At 41.9% G+C, this 14741-nt stretch overlaps 5 non-coding genes and 1 pseudogene across 5 annotated transcripts; all 6 read left to right on the plus strand.

Annotated features, from left to right (window-relative positions):
- The first annotated feature begins 1193 nt into the window (after window positions 1-1193).
- On the plus strand, window positions 1194-1392 carry LOC120550079 (annotated as a pseudogene).
- Window positions 1393-2576: 1184 nt separating this feature from the next.
- Window positions 2577-2783, plus strand: LOC120550070. Its single transcript, XR_005637556.1, has one exon. It is a non-coding gene; the product is annotated as a small nucleolar RNA U3 (small nucleolar RNA).
- A 987-nt stretch (window positions 2784-3770) lies between these two features.
- LOC120550053 lies at window positions 3771-3978 on the plus strand. Its single transcript, XR_005637540.1, has one exon. It is a non-coding gene; the product is annotated as a small nucleolar RNA U3 (small nucleolar RNA).
- A 2588-nt stretch (window positions 3979-6566) lies between these two features.
- LOC120550047 lies at window positions 6567-6773 on the plus strand. The gene has a single exon (XR_005637535.1). It is a non-coding gene; the product is annotated as a small nucleolar RNA U3 (small nucleolar RNA).
- Window positions 6774-7927: 1154 nt separating this feature from the next.
- LOC120550052 lies at window positions 7928-8134 on the plus strand. The gene has a single exon (XR_005637539.1). It is a non-coding gene; the product is annotated as a small nucleolar RNA U3 (small nucleolar RNA).
- Window positions 8135-13432: 5298 nt separating this feature from the next.
- Window positions 13433-13639, plus strand: LOC120550044. The gene has a single exon (XR_005637532.1). It is a non-coding gene; the product is annotated as a small nucleolar RNA U3 (small nucleolar RNA).
- Window positions 13640-14741: the final 1102 nt, after the last annotated feature.

Below are 14741 nucleotides of genomic sequence, written 5' to 3' on the forward strand. Positions count from 1 at the left end.
TACAAGTAAGTAATCGTGTCCAGAGATTATACAGCACTACTGAGTTACTGTACATCTTTACTGTGTTGAATGTAATGCAGCACATGTATAGGAAGTATTTACATTACTTCAAAAATACATTTTTGTTCATTTCTATAGAGAATGTTTCAACTGGTTTCCATGGAGAGGCCTCATGAGTGCATCTTCTTGGATGGAGCTGGCTCACCAAGAAGAGAAGGAGAGGCCGCAACATTATTGGTCAACGTGCCATTGTAGAGCTGCCAGGGCAGCGTGGTGGCAACGTGATCGTATGTGCTGCCATCAGCAGCTATGGGGTTATTCACAGCCATGTGACTGTACACAACACTGCCCATCTTATAATGTTTCTGTATGCTCTACAAGAAGCACTACTTAGACGCGAACAGAGAGGTGATGAGCAGGCAGAGCATCCAATGTATGTGGTAATCTGGGACAATGTGAACTTTCACCGTGGTCCTAGAATTTGTGAGTTTTATAAATGTGTGCCTCCCACCCTACTCGCTCTTCCTTAATCCCATTGAAGAATGTTTTTCTGCATGGAGGTGGAAGGTCTATGACAGAAATCCTTATGCACAGGAACATCTCATTCAGTCAGTGGATGCAGCATGTGACAACATTGGAGTGGAAGTGATTCAAGGTTGGATTCGGCATGCTAAAGGATTCTTTCCCCATTGTTTAGCAAGGGACAGGATTGCCTGTGACGTTGATGAGGTCCTGTGGCCTGACCATGCCCAGAGGCATGATGCTGAGGCAGAATGATTCCAAGACATTGCTTGCTATCGATCTGCTGCATATTTTGTTTGTGACTACATTTATATGTGTGCAGGATTGTGCAAGTACTTCATAATAACTATAATTTTTCCCCTGCTCTGGCCTGAGTGCAGTGTTTTGCATTTATCTCTGTAGTGTGTAATGACTGCTGTGTAGTGTTAATGCATTAGCTGGATGTGTGTGTTATCTGAAAACTTGGTTTTGGGTAAAGATAACATAGTTCTGAAGCAATTGTTTGATATAGCAAGACAAGTCAAAGGTTTTGACAGTGTAGCTTAAGTTTGGTTATTTGTGTTTAAGGTTTTGAGAAAGCAAGAGAAACATTCAAAAAATGTGTTTTAGCAATTCAGAAATACTGTAAAATAAATAAATATACTGTATCTCTGATGACGCTGTGAGTGTAGGAGGAGTGTCTTAGTGTCTTTAGTTGTTGACTTGAGAAAAGTGTTTCTAAAGAGTTTGGTCTCATTGCTCATGATGAAGAGTTGAGATGTTTTCTTCAGAGTAGGAAACTGGTGGGAAGACTTTGTTTCTTCTCCACTGTTGAAGACTGTTCAGAGTTTCTCAGAAAGACTCTGAAGGAGGAAACATGATCTGAGTGGAGCTTGTTGTGTAGCTGTAAAAACTAATTTTAAAGTCATGTAACTCTTGAACTTTAGTTTCCTAGAAACACAAATTGAAAATCTGTTTAATGAAAGTGGGTTTTCCACACAAACAAATATGCATGTGTCATTAGTATGAGAAAAGAATTAGATATTAACTGTATCTGGTTCGAGTCGGGCTCGGACATAAATATCTTAATGCCTGTCGGGCTTGGGCCGGGTTTAGTTACTGCTCTGTCGGACGAGGCTCGGGCTCGGACAGAAAAATGCGGCCCAATCCGCACTCTAATCAGAAACGGGTTATGAGATGCATCCATAGGGCCTTATCTTGCACTCTGCACAATTGCCTTTGTACACCGATACATGTATCATTCCTATTTTGCACCCGATGCACAGCAGACTTTTCCCTCCACAGACGCACGTCGGTAAATTAGGGAATGTATTTGCGCTCCCGGGGGGCGGTTCAGCGAAAAGAGGAGGCGTGTTCAGGTGCAAATGTTCCCTGGTGCTATTTTGCAGTTTCAGAAAACAATTCCGCCACTAACCAGGAAAAACCTGGTCTAAATTCAGTGGCGCTAGTCTAAAGTCAGTGGCACGTTATTCAGATGCTATTATAGGGGCACATGCTTGGCCATAATGTAGCCTGTACAACACGCATACACTTTGCTTCTCTCATTTACACAGACGCAGCAGTTCCCATTTAGGAGATGCGCCCGAGAGGCCGTAGCAACATCGCCAACCGGTCAAGGTGGGCATTGATTACTTTGCCGTATCCCGAACATATCCGCCGTCATAATAATAATCCGCCATGGAACAAGCGCGCCTGCTCTTAAAGGGAATGTGAGATGACATCTGATTGGTTTATTTCACGTTACGCCCAAACCACACCTAGCTACTTCAGACCAACGCATTTTAGATTTGCATCGGGCGCAAGAGTCATTTATCCCGCCGGTATAACAGCAACAGCGCCCGAGATCCGCCGACAAAGCTACTTGCGTTTCACGTTTGATACTTGCGTTTCAGATCGTTAAAATAGGGCCCGTAGTGTTAATGCTGCTGTCAGCCTGTCTGTCTCTGATGACGCTGTGAGTGTAGGAGGAGTGTCTTAGTGAGTGTCAGGAGTTGACCAGGAGTAGAAGTGCTCGTCTCCACACATAAGACCCTGAGAAACATCTTGAACAAACCAAGGTTATTCTTTCAGAGATCATTTCTTTAGCTGTTGACTTGAGAAATGTGTTTCTAAAGAGTTTGGCTTTGCTGCCCACGATGAAGAGTTGAGATGTTTCCTTCAGAGCAGGAAACTGGTGGGAAGACTTTGTTTCTTCTCCACTGTTGAAGGCTGTTCAGAGTTTCTCAGAGAGAATCTGAAAGAGGAAACATGATCTGAGTGGAGCGTTGTTGTGTAGCTGTGTGTAAATCCCAACGATTACCAATATCACTTCCCCATCAGTCAGGCACAAGATCTGATCAGAATTATACTTGTGCTTTCCCCAAACTGTTGTTACTTTAGCCTATTATTTCAGTTGAAACCGGGCAGTGGTAAGCGATCGTGAGAGAAAATAAAATATATAAAAACATAATTCAAACCGATGTGCGCATTGGCAACACACGGCTCAACAAGCCAACAAATAGCCTATACGTAATTCCCTCCGCTGAGAATCTATATCTTTCATAAAAATACCCATCAGTGAATGTTAATGGGGTTGTCGGTCTCTAAAAGTTTTAACTTTTATGAGCCCACCTCTCTCTCTCTCTCTCTCTCTCTCTCTCTCTCTCTCCGCGCACCGAGCTCCGCCTGATCTTCTAAGAACGGTGACACCGTTATCAATCAAGTATTGATTGGTCAGTAGGCGGTGCTTTTACACCGGTTGATCTCTAATCTCCAACATAACCTGCTCCCGACAAGAGTAGGTGTTCAGCATAAGTTACCATGGCAATTGAACCTGGTAACAAGCGATCCACCGTCGTGATACAGAAAATCCTGGGTTGAATCTGAAATTACCTCGTTTACGTCAAATCTTACTTCGTAGTACAGGCCTCTGGTGAAGTCCTGAATTTAACAAAGACACTTTTCCTCCTAATGGTGAATGAGTGCCGTGGAGACTTTGACTTATTAAAGTTAAATGAAGGGGACGAATGATTCTTATAAAATGTTTTGGGGGTTTACACATCTGTCACGTGTAATTAAATCTATAGTAACAGAAAATACATTCCAAATGCCTAAGAAACTGTTCTTTTACTTGGAATATGTTCTGACAAGGAAATAAATGAATGTGTTACTGAGTGTAGGTGGAGTGTCTTAGTGAGTGTTAGGAGTTGACCAGGAGTAGAAGTACTCGTCTCCACACATAAGACCCTGAGAAACATCCAGAACAAACCAAGACTATACTTTCAGGGATTATTTCTTTAGTTGTTGACTTGAGAAATGTGTTTCTAAAGAGTTTGGTCTCGCTACCCACGATGAAGAGTTGAGATGTTTCTTTCAGAGCAGGAAACTGGTGGGGAGACTTTGTTTCTTCTCCACTGTTGAAGACTGTTCAGAGTTTTCTCAGAGAGACTCTGAAGGATGAAACATGGTCTGAGTGGAGCTTGTTGTATAGCTGTAAAAACTAAATTTGAATTCATGTAACTCTTGAACTTTAGTTATTTAGCAACACAAATTGTAAATCTACATGCCCTACGATTCTACATGTCTTTTCAAATTGTTGCAGCATGATGCCTTCTAAATAGGCAATTAGGAGGATAAAGTCCACAACTGAACCACAGTTTATGATTAACATGTAGATAATCAGAAGAAAAGTTAAATTTATTGATATTCATTTAGAAAGTGATGGCAGGCTTGTGTTTTGATTTGAAATGTTTCTCACTTCTCGCTTTGTGTTCTCTTTTCACAGAAGAACAACAAGTACGTTGTATTTGGGTTCTTAGGCTACGTTCACACTGCAAGACTTAATGCTTAATTCGAATTTTTTGCTCAGATACGATTTTTTTTTGTTTGGCTGTTGACGTTACCTTTTTAAAATGTGGCCTATATCAGATACCAGTGTGAACTGTTGGCGGTTTCGAACTGACCCGTGTGTGCAAAAGACCAATAACAATGACATCAGACGCAGCACGCTGTTGAACTAAAGTTAGGGAGGTTATGGAGGAAGTAAGAATTTTCGCTTTTATTTCAAAATGTTTGTGTAATGGCAGCTGTAACATTAATGAGCAGGTGCTGAGGAGGAGAAGAATGAAGAGAAAAAGAGCCACATTGGCTATTTTATAACCCTATTATAACCCTTTAACACTGCAGCCATGTTCTCCTGTGTCCCCGTTCTTCCATTTCGTTTGCTATTTATTCAAAAACGGAGCGGATACGGTATGATCCTTCTAGTTTTGATTGAATTGAAGTATCTCCCCATACACTAATTAGGTCTAACACCTCACTCTCCCTCCATTGACTTACTCCATTACTCTTCTCCATTTTGTAGGCCTAGTCAAGTTTTTAATTTTAATGTCTGTGTCTCACTCCCGCCGGCGCATAATTGTGACAAATGTCGATATAGATTGACGTAAAAGTCGCATCAAATCCGCCGTGGTCGTTCTCACTGTGGCCGCATTGAAAATAAATCAGACCTGGGTCTGATTCAGGACCACATATGGAAGTGGTCTAAATCTGATTTGAAGATCTCATTTACTTTCTCATTTAGTTTTCGCTGCAGCCTTTACACCACTACTTTGTTTTGATAATTTTGCAGCTGTGAGTAGCTACTTTTACAATGTTGTGCATTCCAGTGTGGGACAGTCACACTCAGCAGTGTCCAACATCACACTCAATTTCAGAGATACTATTTTGGAGCAACAGTTCTGTTTTTACAGCTATCAGTCCACTCAGACTATGTTCCACTCAGACCATTACAACCCAGACACTCATGTCTAATCAGGGCACATAAGTGAAGACACCTGTGCAGGTGCATCATGGGTGTGCACGGGGCTTTGAAGAAGTCAGTCTTTTGACCATAGGTGTATCTCACTTCCCTCTTTTGATAGCTCCTCGCTCCTCCATGGAACCGGAAGATGTTCTGGCTCTCCTTCATGAAGGCCGTCTCAAAGCCCTTATTTCTACCCCGAGGAGCGAGGATGCACTAGTGCAGCCTTCCTGAAAGCAGTATTTTTTTTTTCCGCTATGGTTACGCCAAGACCCGCCCTTCAATAACTACTATTGGCCAGGCGTCCATGCTTACGCAAGGTAACGTAACCTGATTTGTTCAGGTTTTATCTCTTGACCATTATATCCCTTATCGGCTATCCTAACCTTAACCACTCGAGGTCAAATGCCTAACCCCAACCAACTGACCACACCAATGGATTCAGTGGGATTCGTAATTTTGCTTTCCGGAAGCCATGCAGCTAAACGATGCCACCTCCGGTCATACAGTTGACACTTCACGAGGAAGCTTCAGAGGAAATGAGGTCTCTTCTCTCTAAAAGTATTTTCTACTTCTCCACTGTTGGAAGATGTGGTCCAAGTGGACTGTGTCTATTGTTTAAAGAACAAGACTTTAAACTAAGCTCCTCACATTATGGCTGATTAATTGATATCTGCCCCCGGTCCAGTTGGTCAGTTAGGACAGAAGACAAACAACTTCTCTCCTTCAAGGTGGTTTATTAATGCTGGAATAATAATAGAACTTATATACAATGAATAAAGCAAAAGGATTACATAACACAAATGTGGGCCATCCTACTTCACCCTGGAGCTCGGTAGAATGGTCCCTTTCTTTGGTCTAACAGAAAGTTCTCATCCCCCGCAGGGGTGTTGTCTCTTCCTATTGGTGGGCTTTTACTCCTGGTGAAGTCCTGAGTTTAACAAAAAAGCTTTTCCTCCTGATTGTGAATGAGTGCTGTGGAGACTTTGACTTATTAAAGTTAAATGAAGGGGACGAATGATTCTCATAAAATGTTTTGGGTGTTTACACGTCTGTCTGGCCTCACGTGATATTAAACCTGTAGTAAGAGAAAATAGATGCCAAATACCAAAGAAACTGTTCTTTTACTTGGAATATGTTCTGACAAGCAAATAAATGAATCTGTTACTGAGTGTAGGAGTGTCTTAGTGAGTGTCAGGAGTTGACCAGGAGTAGAAGTGCTCATCTCCACACATAAGACCCTGAGAAACATCCAGAACAAATCAAGACTATACTTTCAGGGATCATTTCTTTAGTTGTTGACTTGAGAAATGTGTTTCTAAAGAGTTTGGTCTCGCTGCCCACGATGAAGAGTTGAGATGTTTCCTTCAGAGCAGGAAACTGGTGGGAAGACTTTGTTTCTTCTCCACTGTTGAAGACTGTTCAGAGATTCTCAGAGAGACTCTGAAGGAGGAAACATGTTCTGAGTGGAGCTTGTTGTGTAGCTGTAAATGTGTGAATCCCAACACTTACCAATATCACTTCCCCATCAGTCAGGCACAAGATCTCACCATAATTACACTTGTGCTTTCCACAAACTGTTGTTACTTTAACCTATTATTTCAGTTGAAACCCCGGCAGTGTTAAGTGATCGTGAGAGAAAATGAAAAATATAAAAACATAATTCAAACCAATGTGCGCATTGACAACACACGGCTCAACAAGCCGACAAATAGCCTGTACGTAATTCCCTCCGCTGAGAATCTGTATCTTTCATAAAAATACCCATCAGTGAATGTTAACGGGGTTGTCAATCTCTAAATGTTTTAACTTTTAAGAGCCCATCTCTCTCTCTCTCTCTCTCTCTCTCTCTCTCTCTCTCTCTCTCTCTCTCTCTCTCTCTCTCTCTCTCTCTCTCTCTCTCTCTCTCTCTCTCTCTCTCTCTCTCTCTCTCTCTCTCTCTCTCTCTCTCTCTCTCTCTCTCTCTCTCTCTCTCTCTCTCTCTCTCTCTCTCTCTCTCTCTCTCTCTCTCTCTCTCTCTCCCCCTCTGACCGAGCTCCGCCTGATCTTCTAAGAACGGTGACACCGTTATCAATCGAGTATTGATTGGTCAGTAGGCGGTGCTTTTACACCGGTTGATCTCTAATCTCCAACATAACCTGCTCCCGACCAGAGTAGGTGTTCAGCATAAGTTACCACGGCGATTGAACCCGGTAACGAGTGATCCACCGTCGTGATACAGAAAATCCAGGGTTGAATCTGAAGTTACCTCGTTTACGCCAAATCTTGCTTCGTAGTACAGGCCTCTGGTGAAGTCCTGAATTTAACAAAGACGCTTTCCCTCCTGATGGTGAATGAGTGCCGTGGAGACTTTGACTTGTTAAAGTTAAATGAAAGGGACGAATGATTCTTATAAAATGTTTTGGGGGTTTACACATCTGTCACGTGACATTAAACCTGTAGTAACAGAAAATACATGTCAAATGCCAAAGAAACTGTTCTTTTACTTGGAATATGTTCTGACAAGGAAATAAATGAATCTGTTACTGAGTGTAGGAGGAGTGTCTTAGTGAGTGTCAGGAGTTGACCAGGAGTAGAAGTGCTCGTCTCCACACATAAGACCCTGACAAACATCCAGAACAAACCAAGATTATACTTTCAGGGATCATTTCTTTAGTTGTTGACTTGAGAAATGTGTTTCTAATGAGTTTGGTCTCGCTGCCCACGATGAAGAGTTGAGATGTTTCCTTCAGAGCAGGAAACTGGTGGGAAGACTTTGTTTCTTCTCCACTGTTGAAGACTGTTCAGAGATTCTCAGAGAGACTCTGAAGGAGGAAACATGTTCTGAGTGGCGCTTGTTGTGTAGCTGTAAATGTGTGAATCCCAACACTTACCAATATCACTTCCCCATCAGTCAGGCACAAGATCTGACCATAATTACACTTGTGCTTTCCACAAACTGTTGTTACTTTAACCTATTATTTCAGTTGAAACTCCGTCAGTGTTAAGTGATCGTGAGAGAAAATGAAAAATATAAAAACATAATTCAAACCAATGTGCGCATTGACAACACACGGCTCAACAAGCCGACAAATAGCCTGTACGTAATTCCCTCCGCTGAGAATCTATATCTTTCATAAAAATACCCATCAGTGAATGTTAACGGGTTGTCAATCTCTAAATGTTTTAACTTTTAAGAGCCCATCTCTCTCTCTCTCTTTTTCTTCTTCTCTCTCTCTCTCTCTCTCTCTCTCTCTCTCTCTCTCTCTCTCTCGCGCACCGAGCTCCGAGCTCCGCCTGATCTTCTAAGAACGGTGACACCGTTATCAATCGAGTATTGATTGGTCAGTAGGCGGTGCTTTTACACCGGTTGATCTCTAATCTCCAACATAACCTGCTCCCGACTCGAGTAGGTGTTCAGCATAAGTTACCACGGCGATTGAACCCGGTAACGAGTGATCCACCGTCGTGATACAGAAAATCCAGGGTTGAATCTGAAGTTACCTCGTTTACGCCAAATCTTGCTTCGTAGTACAGGCCTCTGGTGAAGTCCTGAGTTTAACAAAGACGCTTTCCCTCCTGATGGTGAATGAGTGCCGTGGAGACTTTGACTTATTAAAGTTAAATGAAGGGGACGAATGATTCTTATAAAATGTTTTGGGGGTTTACACATCTGTCACGTGACATTAAACCTGTAGTAACAGAAAATAGATGTCAAATGCCAAAGAAACTGTTCTTTTACTTGGAATATGTTCTGACAAGGAAATAAATGAATCTGTTACTGAGTGTAGGAGGAGTGTCTTAGGCAAGGCAAGGCAAGGCAGCTTTATTTGTATAGCACATTTCAGCAACAGGGCAATTCAAAGTGCTTTACATAAAACATTAAAGAGCAGTTAGAAAACAATTTTAAACAATTTTAAAACATTAATAAACAAATTAAAACAAGAATAAAATTGATAGTGCAGTATAAGAATAAAAGTTACAGTGCAGTATAAGAAATTAAAGTTAATAAAATAGATTATTTAAAGAAAAGCAACATCAAAAAGATTGGTCTTTAGCTTAGATTTAAAAGAACTGAGAGTTTCAGCGGACCTGCAGGTTTCTGGGAGTTTGTTCCAGATATGTGGAGCATAAAAACTGAACGCTGCTTCCCCCTGTTTAGTTCTGACTCTGGGGACAACAAGTAGACCTGTCCCAGACGACCTGAGAGGTCTGGGGTGCGTCATAGTGTAGTAGCAGATCAGAAATGTATTTTGGCCCTAAACCGTTTAGTGATTTATAAACCAGTAAAAGTATTTTGAAATCAATTCTTTGAGGCACTGGAAGCCAGTGTAAAGACTTCAGTACTGGAGTGATGTGATCCACTTTCCTGGTTTTAGTGAGGACTCGAGCAGCAGCGTTCTGAATCAGTTGCAGCTGTCTGATTGATTTTTTAGGGAGACCTGTAAAGACACCGTTACAGTAGTCAAGTCTACTGAAGATAAAAGCATGGACAAGTTTTTCCAGATCTTGCTGAGACATAAGTCCTCTAACCCTTGATATATTTTTAAGGTGATAATATGCTGATTTTTTAATTATGTTAATGTGGCTGTTAAAATTTAGGTCTGAGTCCATGACTACACCAAGATTTCTGGCTTTGTCTGTTGTTTTTAACATTGTCGTTTGAAGTTGGAGCTGACTTTCAATCGTTCCTCTTTTGCTCCAAGAACAACCACCTCTGTTTTTTCTTCATTTAATTTAAGAAAGTTCTGGCACATCCAATCATTAATTTGTTCAATGCACTTATTTAATTGTTGTATTGGGCTATAGTTCCCTGGCGATAAGGTTATGTAAATTTGTGTGTCATCTGCATAACTATGGTAAGTTATTTTGTTGTTTTCCATAATCTGAGCCAGTGGAAGCATGTAGATGTTGAACAGAAGAGGCCCCTGAACTGAGCCTTGGGGAACTCCGCCGTCATGTTTGTATGCTCAGATGTATAATTACCTATAGACACAAAGTAGTCCCTATTCTTTAAATAGGATTCAAACCACTTTAGTACTGAGCCAGAAAGACCAACCCAGTTTTCCAATCGGTCAAGCAATATGTCATGGTCTACTGTATCAAATGCAGCACTAAGATCAAGTAATACTAAGACTGAAATTTTGCCACTATCTGTGTTTAAGTGGATGTCATTAAAGACTTTAACAAGAGCCGTCTCAGTGCTGTGGTGTGGTCGAAAACCTGACTGGAAGGCATCAAAACTGTTGTTTAGCAATAAGAAAAGATTGAGTTGTTGAAAAACACTTTTTCTATGATTTTACTTAAAAATGGAAGGTTTGATATTGGCCTATAGTTGCTCATTAGTGTCGTGTCTATATTGTTCTTTTTAGGAGTGGCTTGATGACTGCAGTTTTCAGGGCCTGTGGAAAGATACCTGAGGAGCAAAGTTTGTTTACAATCTGTAGAAGATCAGAAGCCAAACACTTCGAAACATTTTTGAAAACACCCGTTGGTAGAATATCAAGGCAACAGGAGGAGGTTTTCAGATGTTGTATAATGTCCTCCAGGTTTTTAAGGTTGATCGTATGAAATTGTGTCATGTTAGAATTTGTTTTGCGTGCATACTGTGACAACACATATCCTGTACTTGATATGGAGGCACTGACTGTTTGTCTAATTTTCTGAATTATGTCTGTGAAGAAGGAGGCAAAGTCGTTGCAAGCCTTGGTAGACAACAGTTCAGATGCTACCGGTACTGGAGGGTTTGTTAATCTATCAACAGTAGCAAACAAAGCACGTGAATTATTATTGTTTCTGGCGATAATGTCAGAGAAAAAGGACCGTCTTGCATTTCTTAGTTCCAGATTATAAAATGCGAAAGTCTCTCTTTATAAGTGTTATAATGGACCTGGAGATTAGATTTTCGCCAACTGCGTTCAGCTTTTCGACACTCTCTTTTTCTGTTCTCACACCTATAAAATTTCTCCATGGAGATCTTTTCTTACCAGAGACAGTTTTGACCTTAGTGGGAGCAATAGCATCAATAACATTCGTAATTTTACAGTTGAAATTATCTACCAGCTCAGTGACTGAGGCCCCAGTGAGGGTTGGTGTAGCGGAGAAAAGCTGAATGAATGATTCACTGGTGTTTTCAGTGATATACCGTTTTCTGATTAACTTTGTTTGAACACTTTTGGGCACAGAGATAGTGCTGTTAAAGAAAACACAGGAATGATCAGATAGAGCAACATCAGTCACCACAACCTTGGGAATGTTCAGACCCTTGGAGATAATCAAGTCCAGAGTGTGGCTTTATTGTGCGTGGGCTGTGTCACATGCTGAGTCAGTCCATAGCTCTCCAAAACACAACACAGTTCTTTGGTCCCTCGGTCCTGGGGGTTGTCAACATGAATGTTAAAATCACCAGCAATAATTACACGGTCAAAGTTAATACAGATTATAGACAGCAGTTCATTAAAATCGTCAAAGAAGGATGCACAGTATTTAGGTGGCCTGTAGATATTTAGAAGTAGAGCTTGAGGGGAGGATCTTAGCTGAAGAGCCACATATTCAAAAGAAGCTAAATTTCCGTAAGATATTTGCGTACATTTGAACGAGTCATTAAACAAAATGGCGACTCCACCTCCTTTCTTATTCACTCTATTCTCACTCATAAAACTAAAGTTAGGGGGGGCTGACTCAATGAGAACAGCAGCACTGTTATTATGGTCCAACCAGGTTTCAGTTAAAAACATAAAATCAAGATTGTTCTTGATAATGAAATCATTGATTAAAAATGATTTTCCTGCCAAAGATCTAACGTTTAGTAGGGCTAGTGTTAGTGCGTTTTCATTTTTTGGGACAGACTGTGGCTGACGAGGAATGGATGCTAAATTTGCAAAGTTTGCAGTTACGTGCTTATTCGCCATTCTTTTTCTATTACCTATCACAACATAAATTGTGGAAGACCTAATACGCAGGGCCCAGGCTTGTCTTGGAAAGAGTCATGAGTGCTACTATGCATGCAGCCTGGACCCGGCCCATATCAGTTAATGCTTACTGCATTTTGCACACAAGCATCCTTATCAGTTTGGGGAGAAGGAGTTAGCTGCCGTCCTTGAGGGGGCAGAGGTGCCTGGCGTTTTACGATGGGAGAAGGAAGGGGGGCATACTTGGTTCCAGCATTTACTAGCTGCTTCATCTGGTCAGTGAACTCCAACATGGGGATGGGGGAAAGAGGGGAGAGCGACATCTCCTTAAAGAGGTCCTCATAGCTGTCGTGGTTGTCACAGGGGCTTGAGGAGTGTTGCACGGGTGAGAAGGGGTGTTGAGATTTCTCATCTCCGGTCTTTGGTCTCCCATGGTCAAATCTTTGCTCAGGTGGGGGCTGTGGTGGCTCACTGCCGCACTTTGTTGTTGTGTCTTCCTCTTGTTTTGGTTCATCTTGTCTCGTGCCCTTGGCCAAGGGAGCAGATGTGTGGCGCAGAAAGTAAAGTAGGCTAGAGGTGAACAGCTTTACTCCTGGCTTGTTAAGGAATAGTCCATCTGCTTTAAAAAGATGTCTGCAGCCCCAGAAAATGTTAAAATTGTCAATGAACTGCAGAGAATGGTTGGTACATGCATTTGAAAGCCATCTGTTCAGTGCCAACAGTCTGCCGAATCTCTCTGCTCCTCCTCTGACTGGCGGTATAGGGCCACTGATAAACACCTTTGCGTTTAGGGAGTTGACTGCGTTCAGCAGATTCATAAAGTCACGATTCAGCACTTCAGACTCTTGCTTTACAACATCATTTGACCCTATATGCAGTATAATGTTCTTCGCAGTTGGGTGTGCTGCTATGATATCCTGGATTCTTTGGGCCAAATCAGAGACCATGTCTTTGGGAAAACAGAGTATTTTGGAGTTTTTACTGCTTTTTATATCTTTCACAGCAGAGTCACCCACAATCAGAGTTTGGGGCCCAGTCGTTAGCTTTCCCTGTAGCTTTTTACTTTTAGAATTGCTCTCAGTCCTTACCCTGCTGTGTGACGATGAGACGTAATCCAGGTTATGTCCAGTGTCCTGCAGCAGTGGAGCAAATCTGTTGTCTTGGTGAGTGTCAGGAGTTGACCAGGAGTAGAAGTGCTCGTCTCCACACATAAGACCCTGACAAACATCCAGAACAAACCAAGACTATACTTTCAGGGATCATTTCTTTAGTTGTTGACTTGAGAAATGTGTTTCTAAAGAGTTTGGTCTCACTGCCCACGATGAAGAGTTGAGATGTTTCTTTCAGAGCAGGAAACTGGTGGGAAGACTTTGTTTCTTCTCCACTGTTGAAGACTGTTCAGAGTTTCTCATAGAGACTCTGAAGGAGGAAACATGATCTGAGTGGAGCTTGTTGAATGGAGGTCTCATGACTTTCTACACATTTACTTTTTTGTTTTTGAGTTTTTGCTGCATCCTTCACTTTACTACATTGTTCTGATAATTTTGCAGCTGTGACTAAGTACTTTTACAGTGTTGTGCATTCCAGTGTGGGATAGTCACACTCAGCAGTGTCCAACATCACACTCAATTTCAGATATTATTTTGGAGCAACAGTTCTGTTTTTACAGCTATCAGTCCACTCAGACTGTTACAACCCAGACACTCATGTCTAATCAGGCCACATAAGTAAAGACACCTGTGCAGGTGCATCATGGGTGTGCATTGGGCTTTGAAGAAGCCAGTCTTTTGACCATAGGTGCATCTCACGTCCCTCTTTCAATAGCTCCTCACTCCTCCATGGAACCGGAAGATGTTCTGGCCCTTCTTCATGAAGGCCGTCTCAAAGCCCTTATTTCTACCCCGAGGAGCGAGGATGCACCAGAGCAGCCTTCCTGAAAGCAATATTTTTTTTTCCCCACTGTGGCCATGCCAAGACCCGCCCTTCAATAACTACTATTGGCCAGGTGTCCATGCTTACGCAAGGTTACGTAACCTGATTTGTTCAAGTTCTATTCCGTGACCAATCGGCTATCCTAACCTTAACCACTCAAGGTCAAATGCCTAACCCCAACCAATTGACCACGCCAATGGGTCTTGGCGTGGCCATAGTGGGAGTTGTAATTTTGCTTTCCGGAAGCCATGCAGCTAAACAATGCCACCTCCGATCATACAGCTGACACTTCACGAGGAAGCTTCAGAGGAAATGAGGTCTCTTCTCTCTAAAAGTCTTTTCTACTTCTCCACTGTTGGAAGACGTGGTCCAAGTGGACTGTGTCTATTGTTTAAAGAACAAGACTTTAAACTAAGCTCCTCACATTATGGCTGATTAATTGATATCTGCTCAGGTTGAAGTTGGGCATAACTGGGAATTAACTTGTAATCCTTCAACTCTGAGATCTAATAAGAATTGTTAAAGTTGTCCTGCTTTAACAAGTGTAACAAAACTAACAAGAGAGGGAAGGAGCAGTGTGTGCATGCTCTAGCAGATCTCTTATCTGGCAGAAATGA

This window comes from Perca fluviatilis, chromosome 20, assembly GCF_010015445.1.
Source record: "Perca fluviatilis chromosome 20, GENO_Pfluv_1.0, whole genome shotgun sequence".
Classification (NCBI taxonomy): domain Eukaryota; kingdom Metazoa; phylum Chordata; class Actinopteri; order Perciformes; family Percidae; genus Perca; species Perca fluviatilis.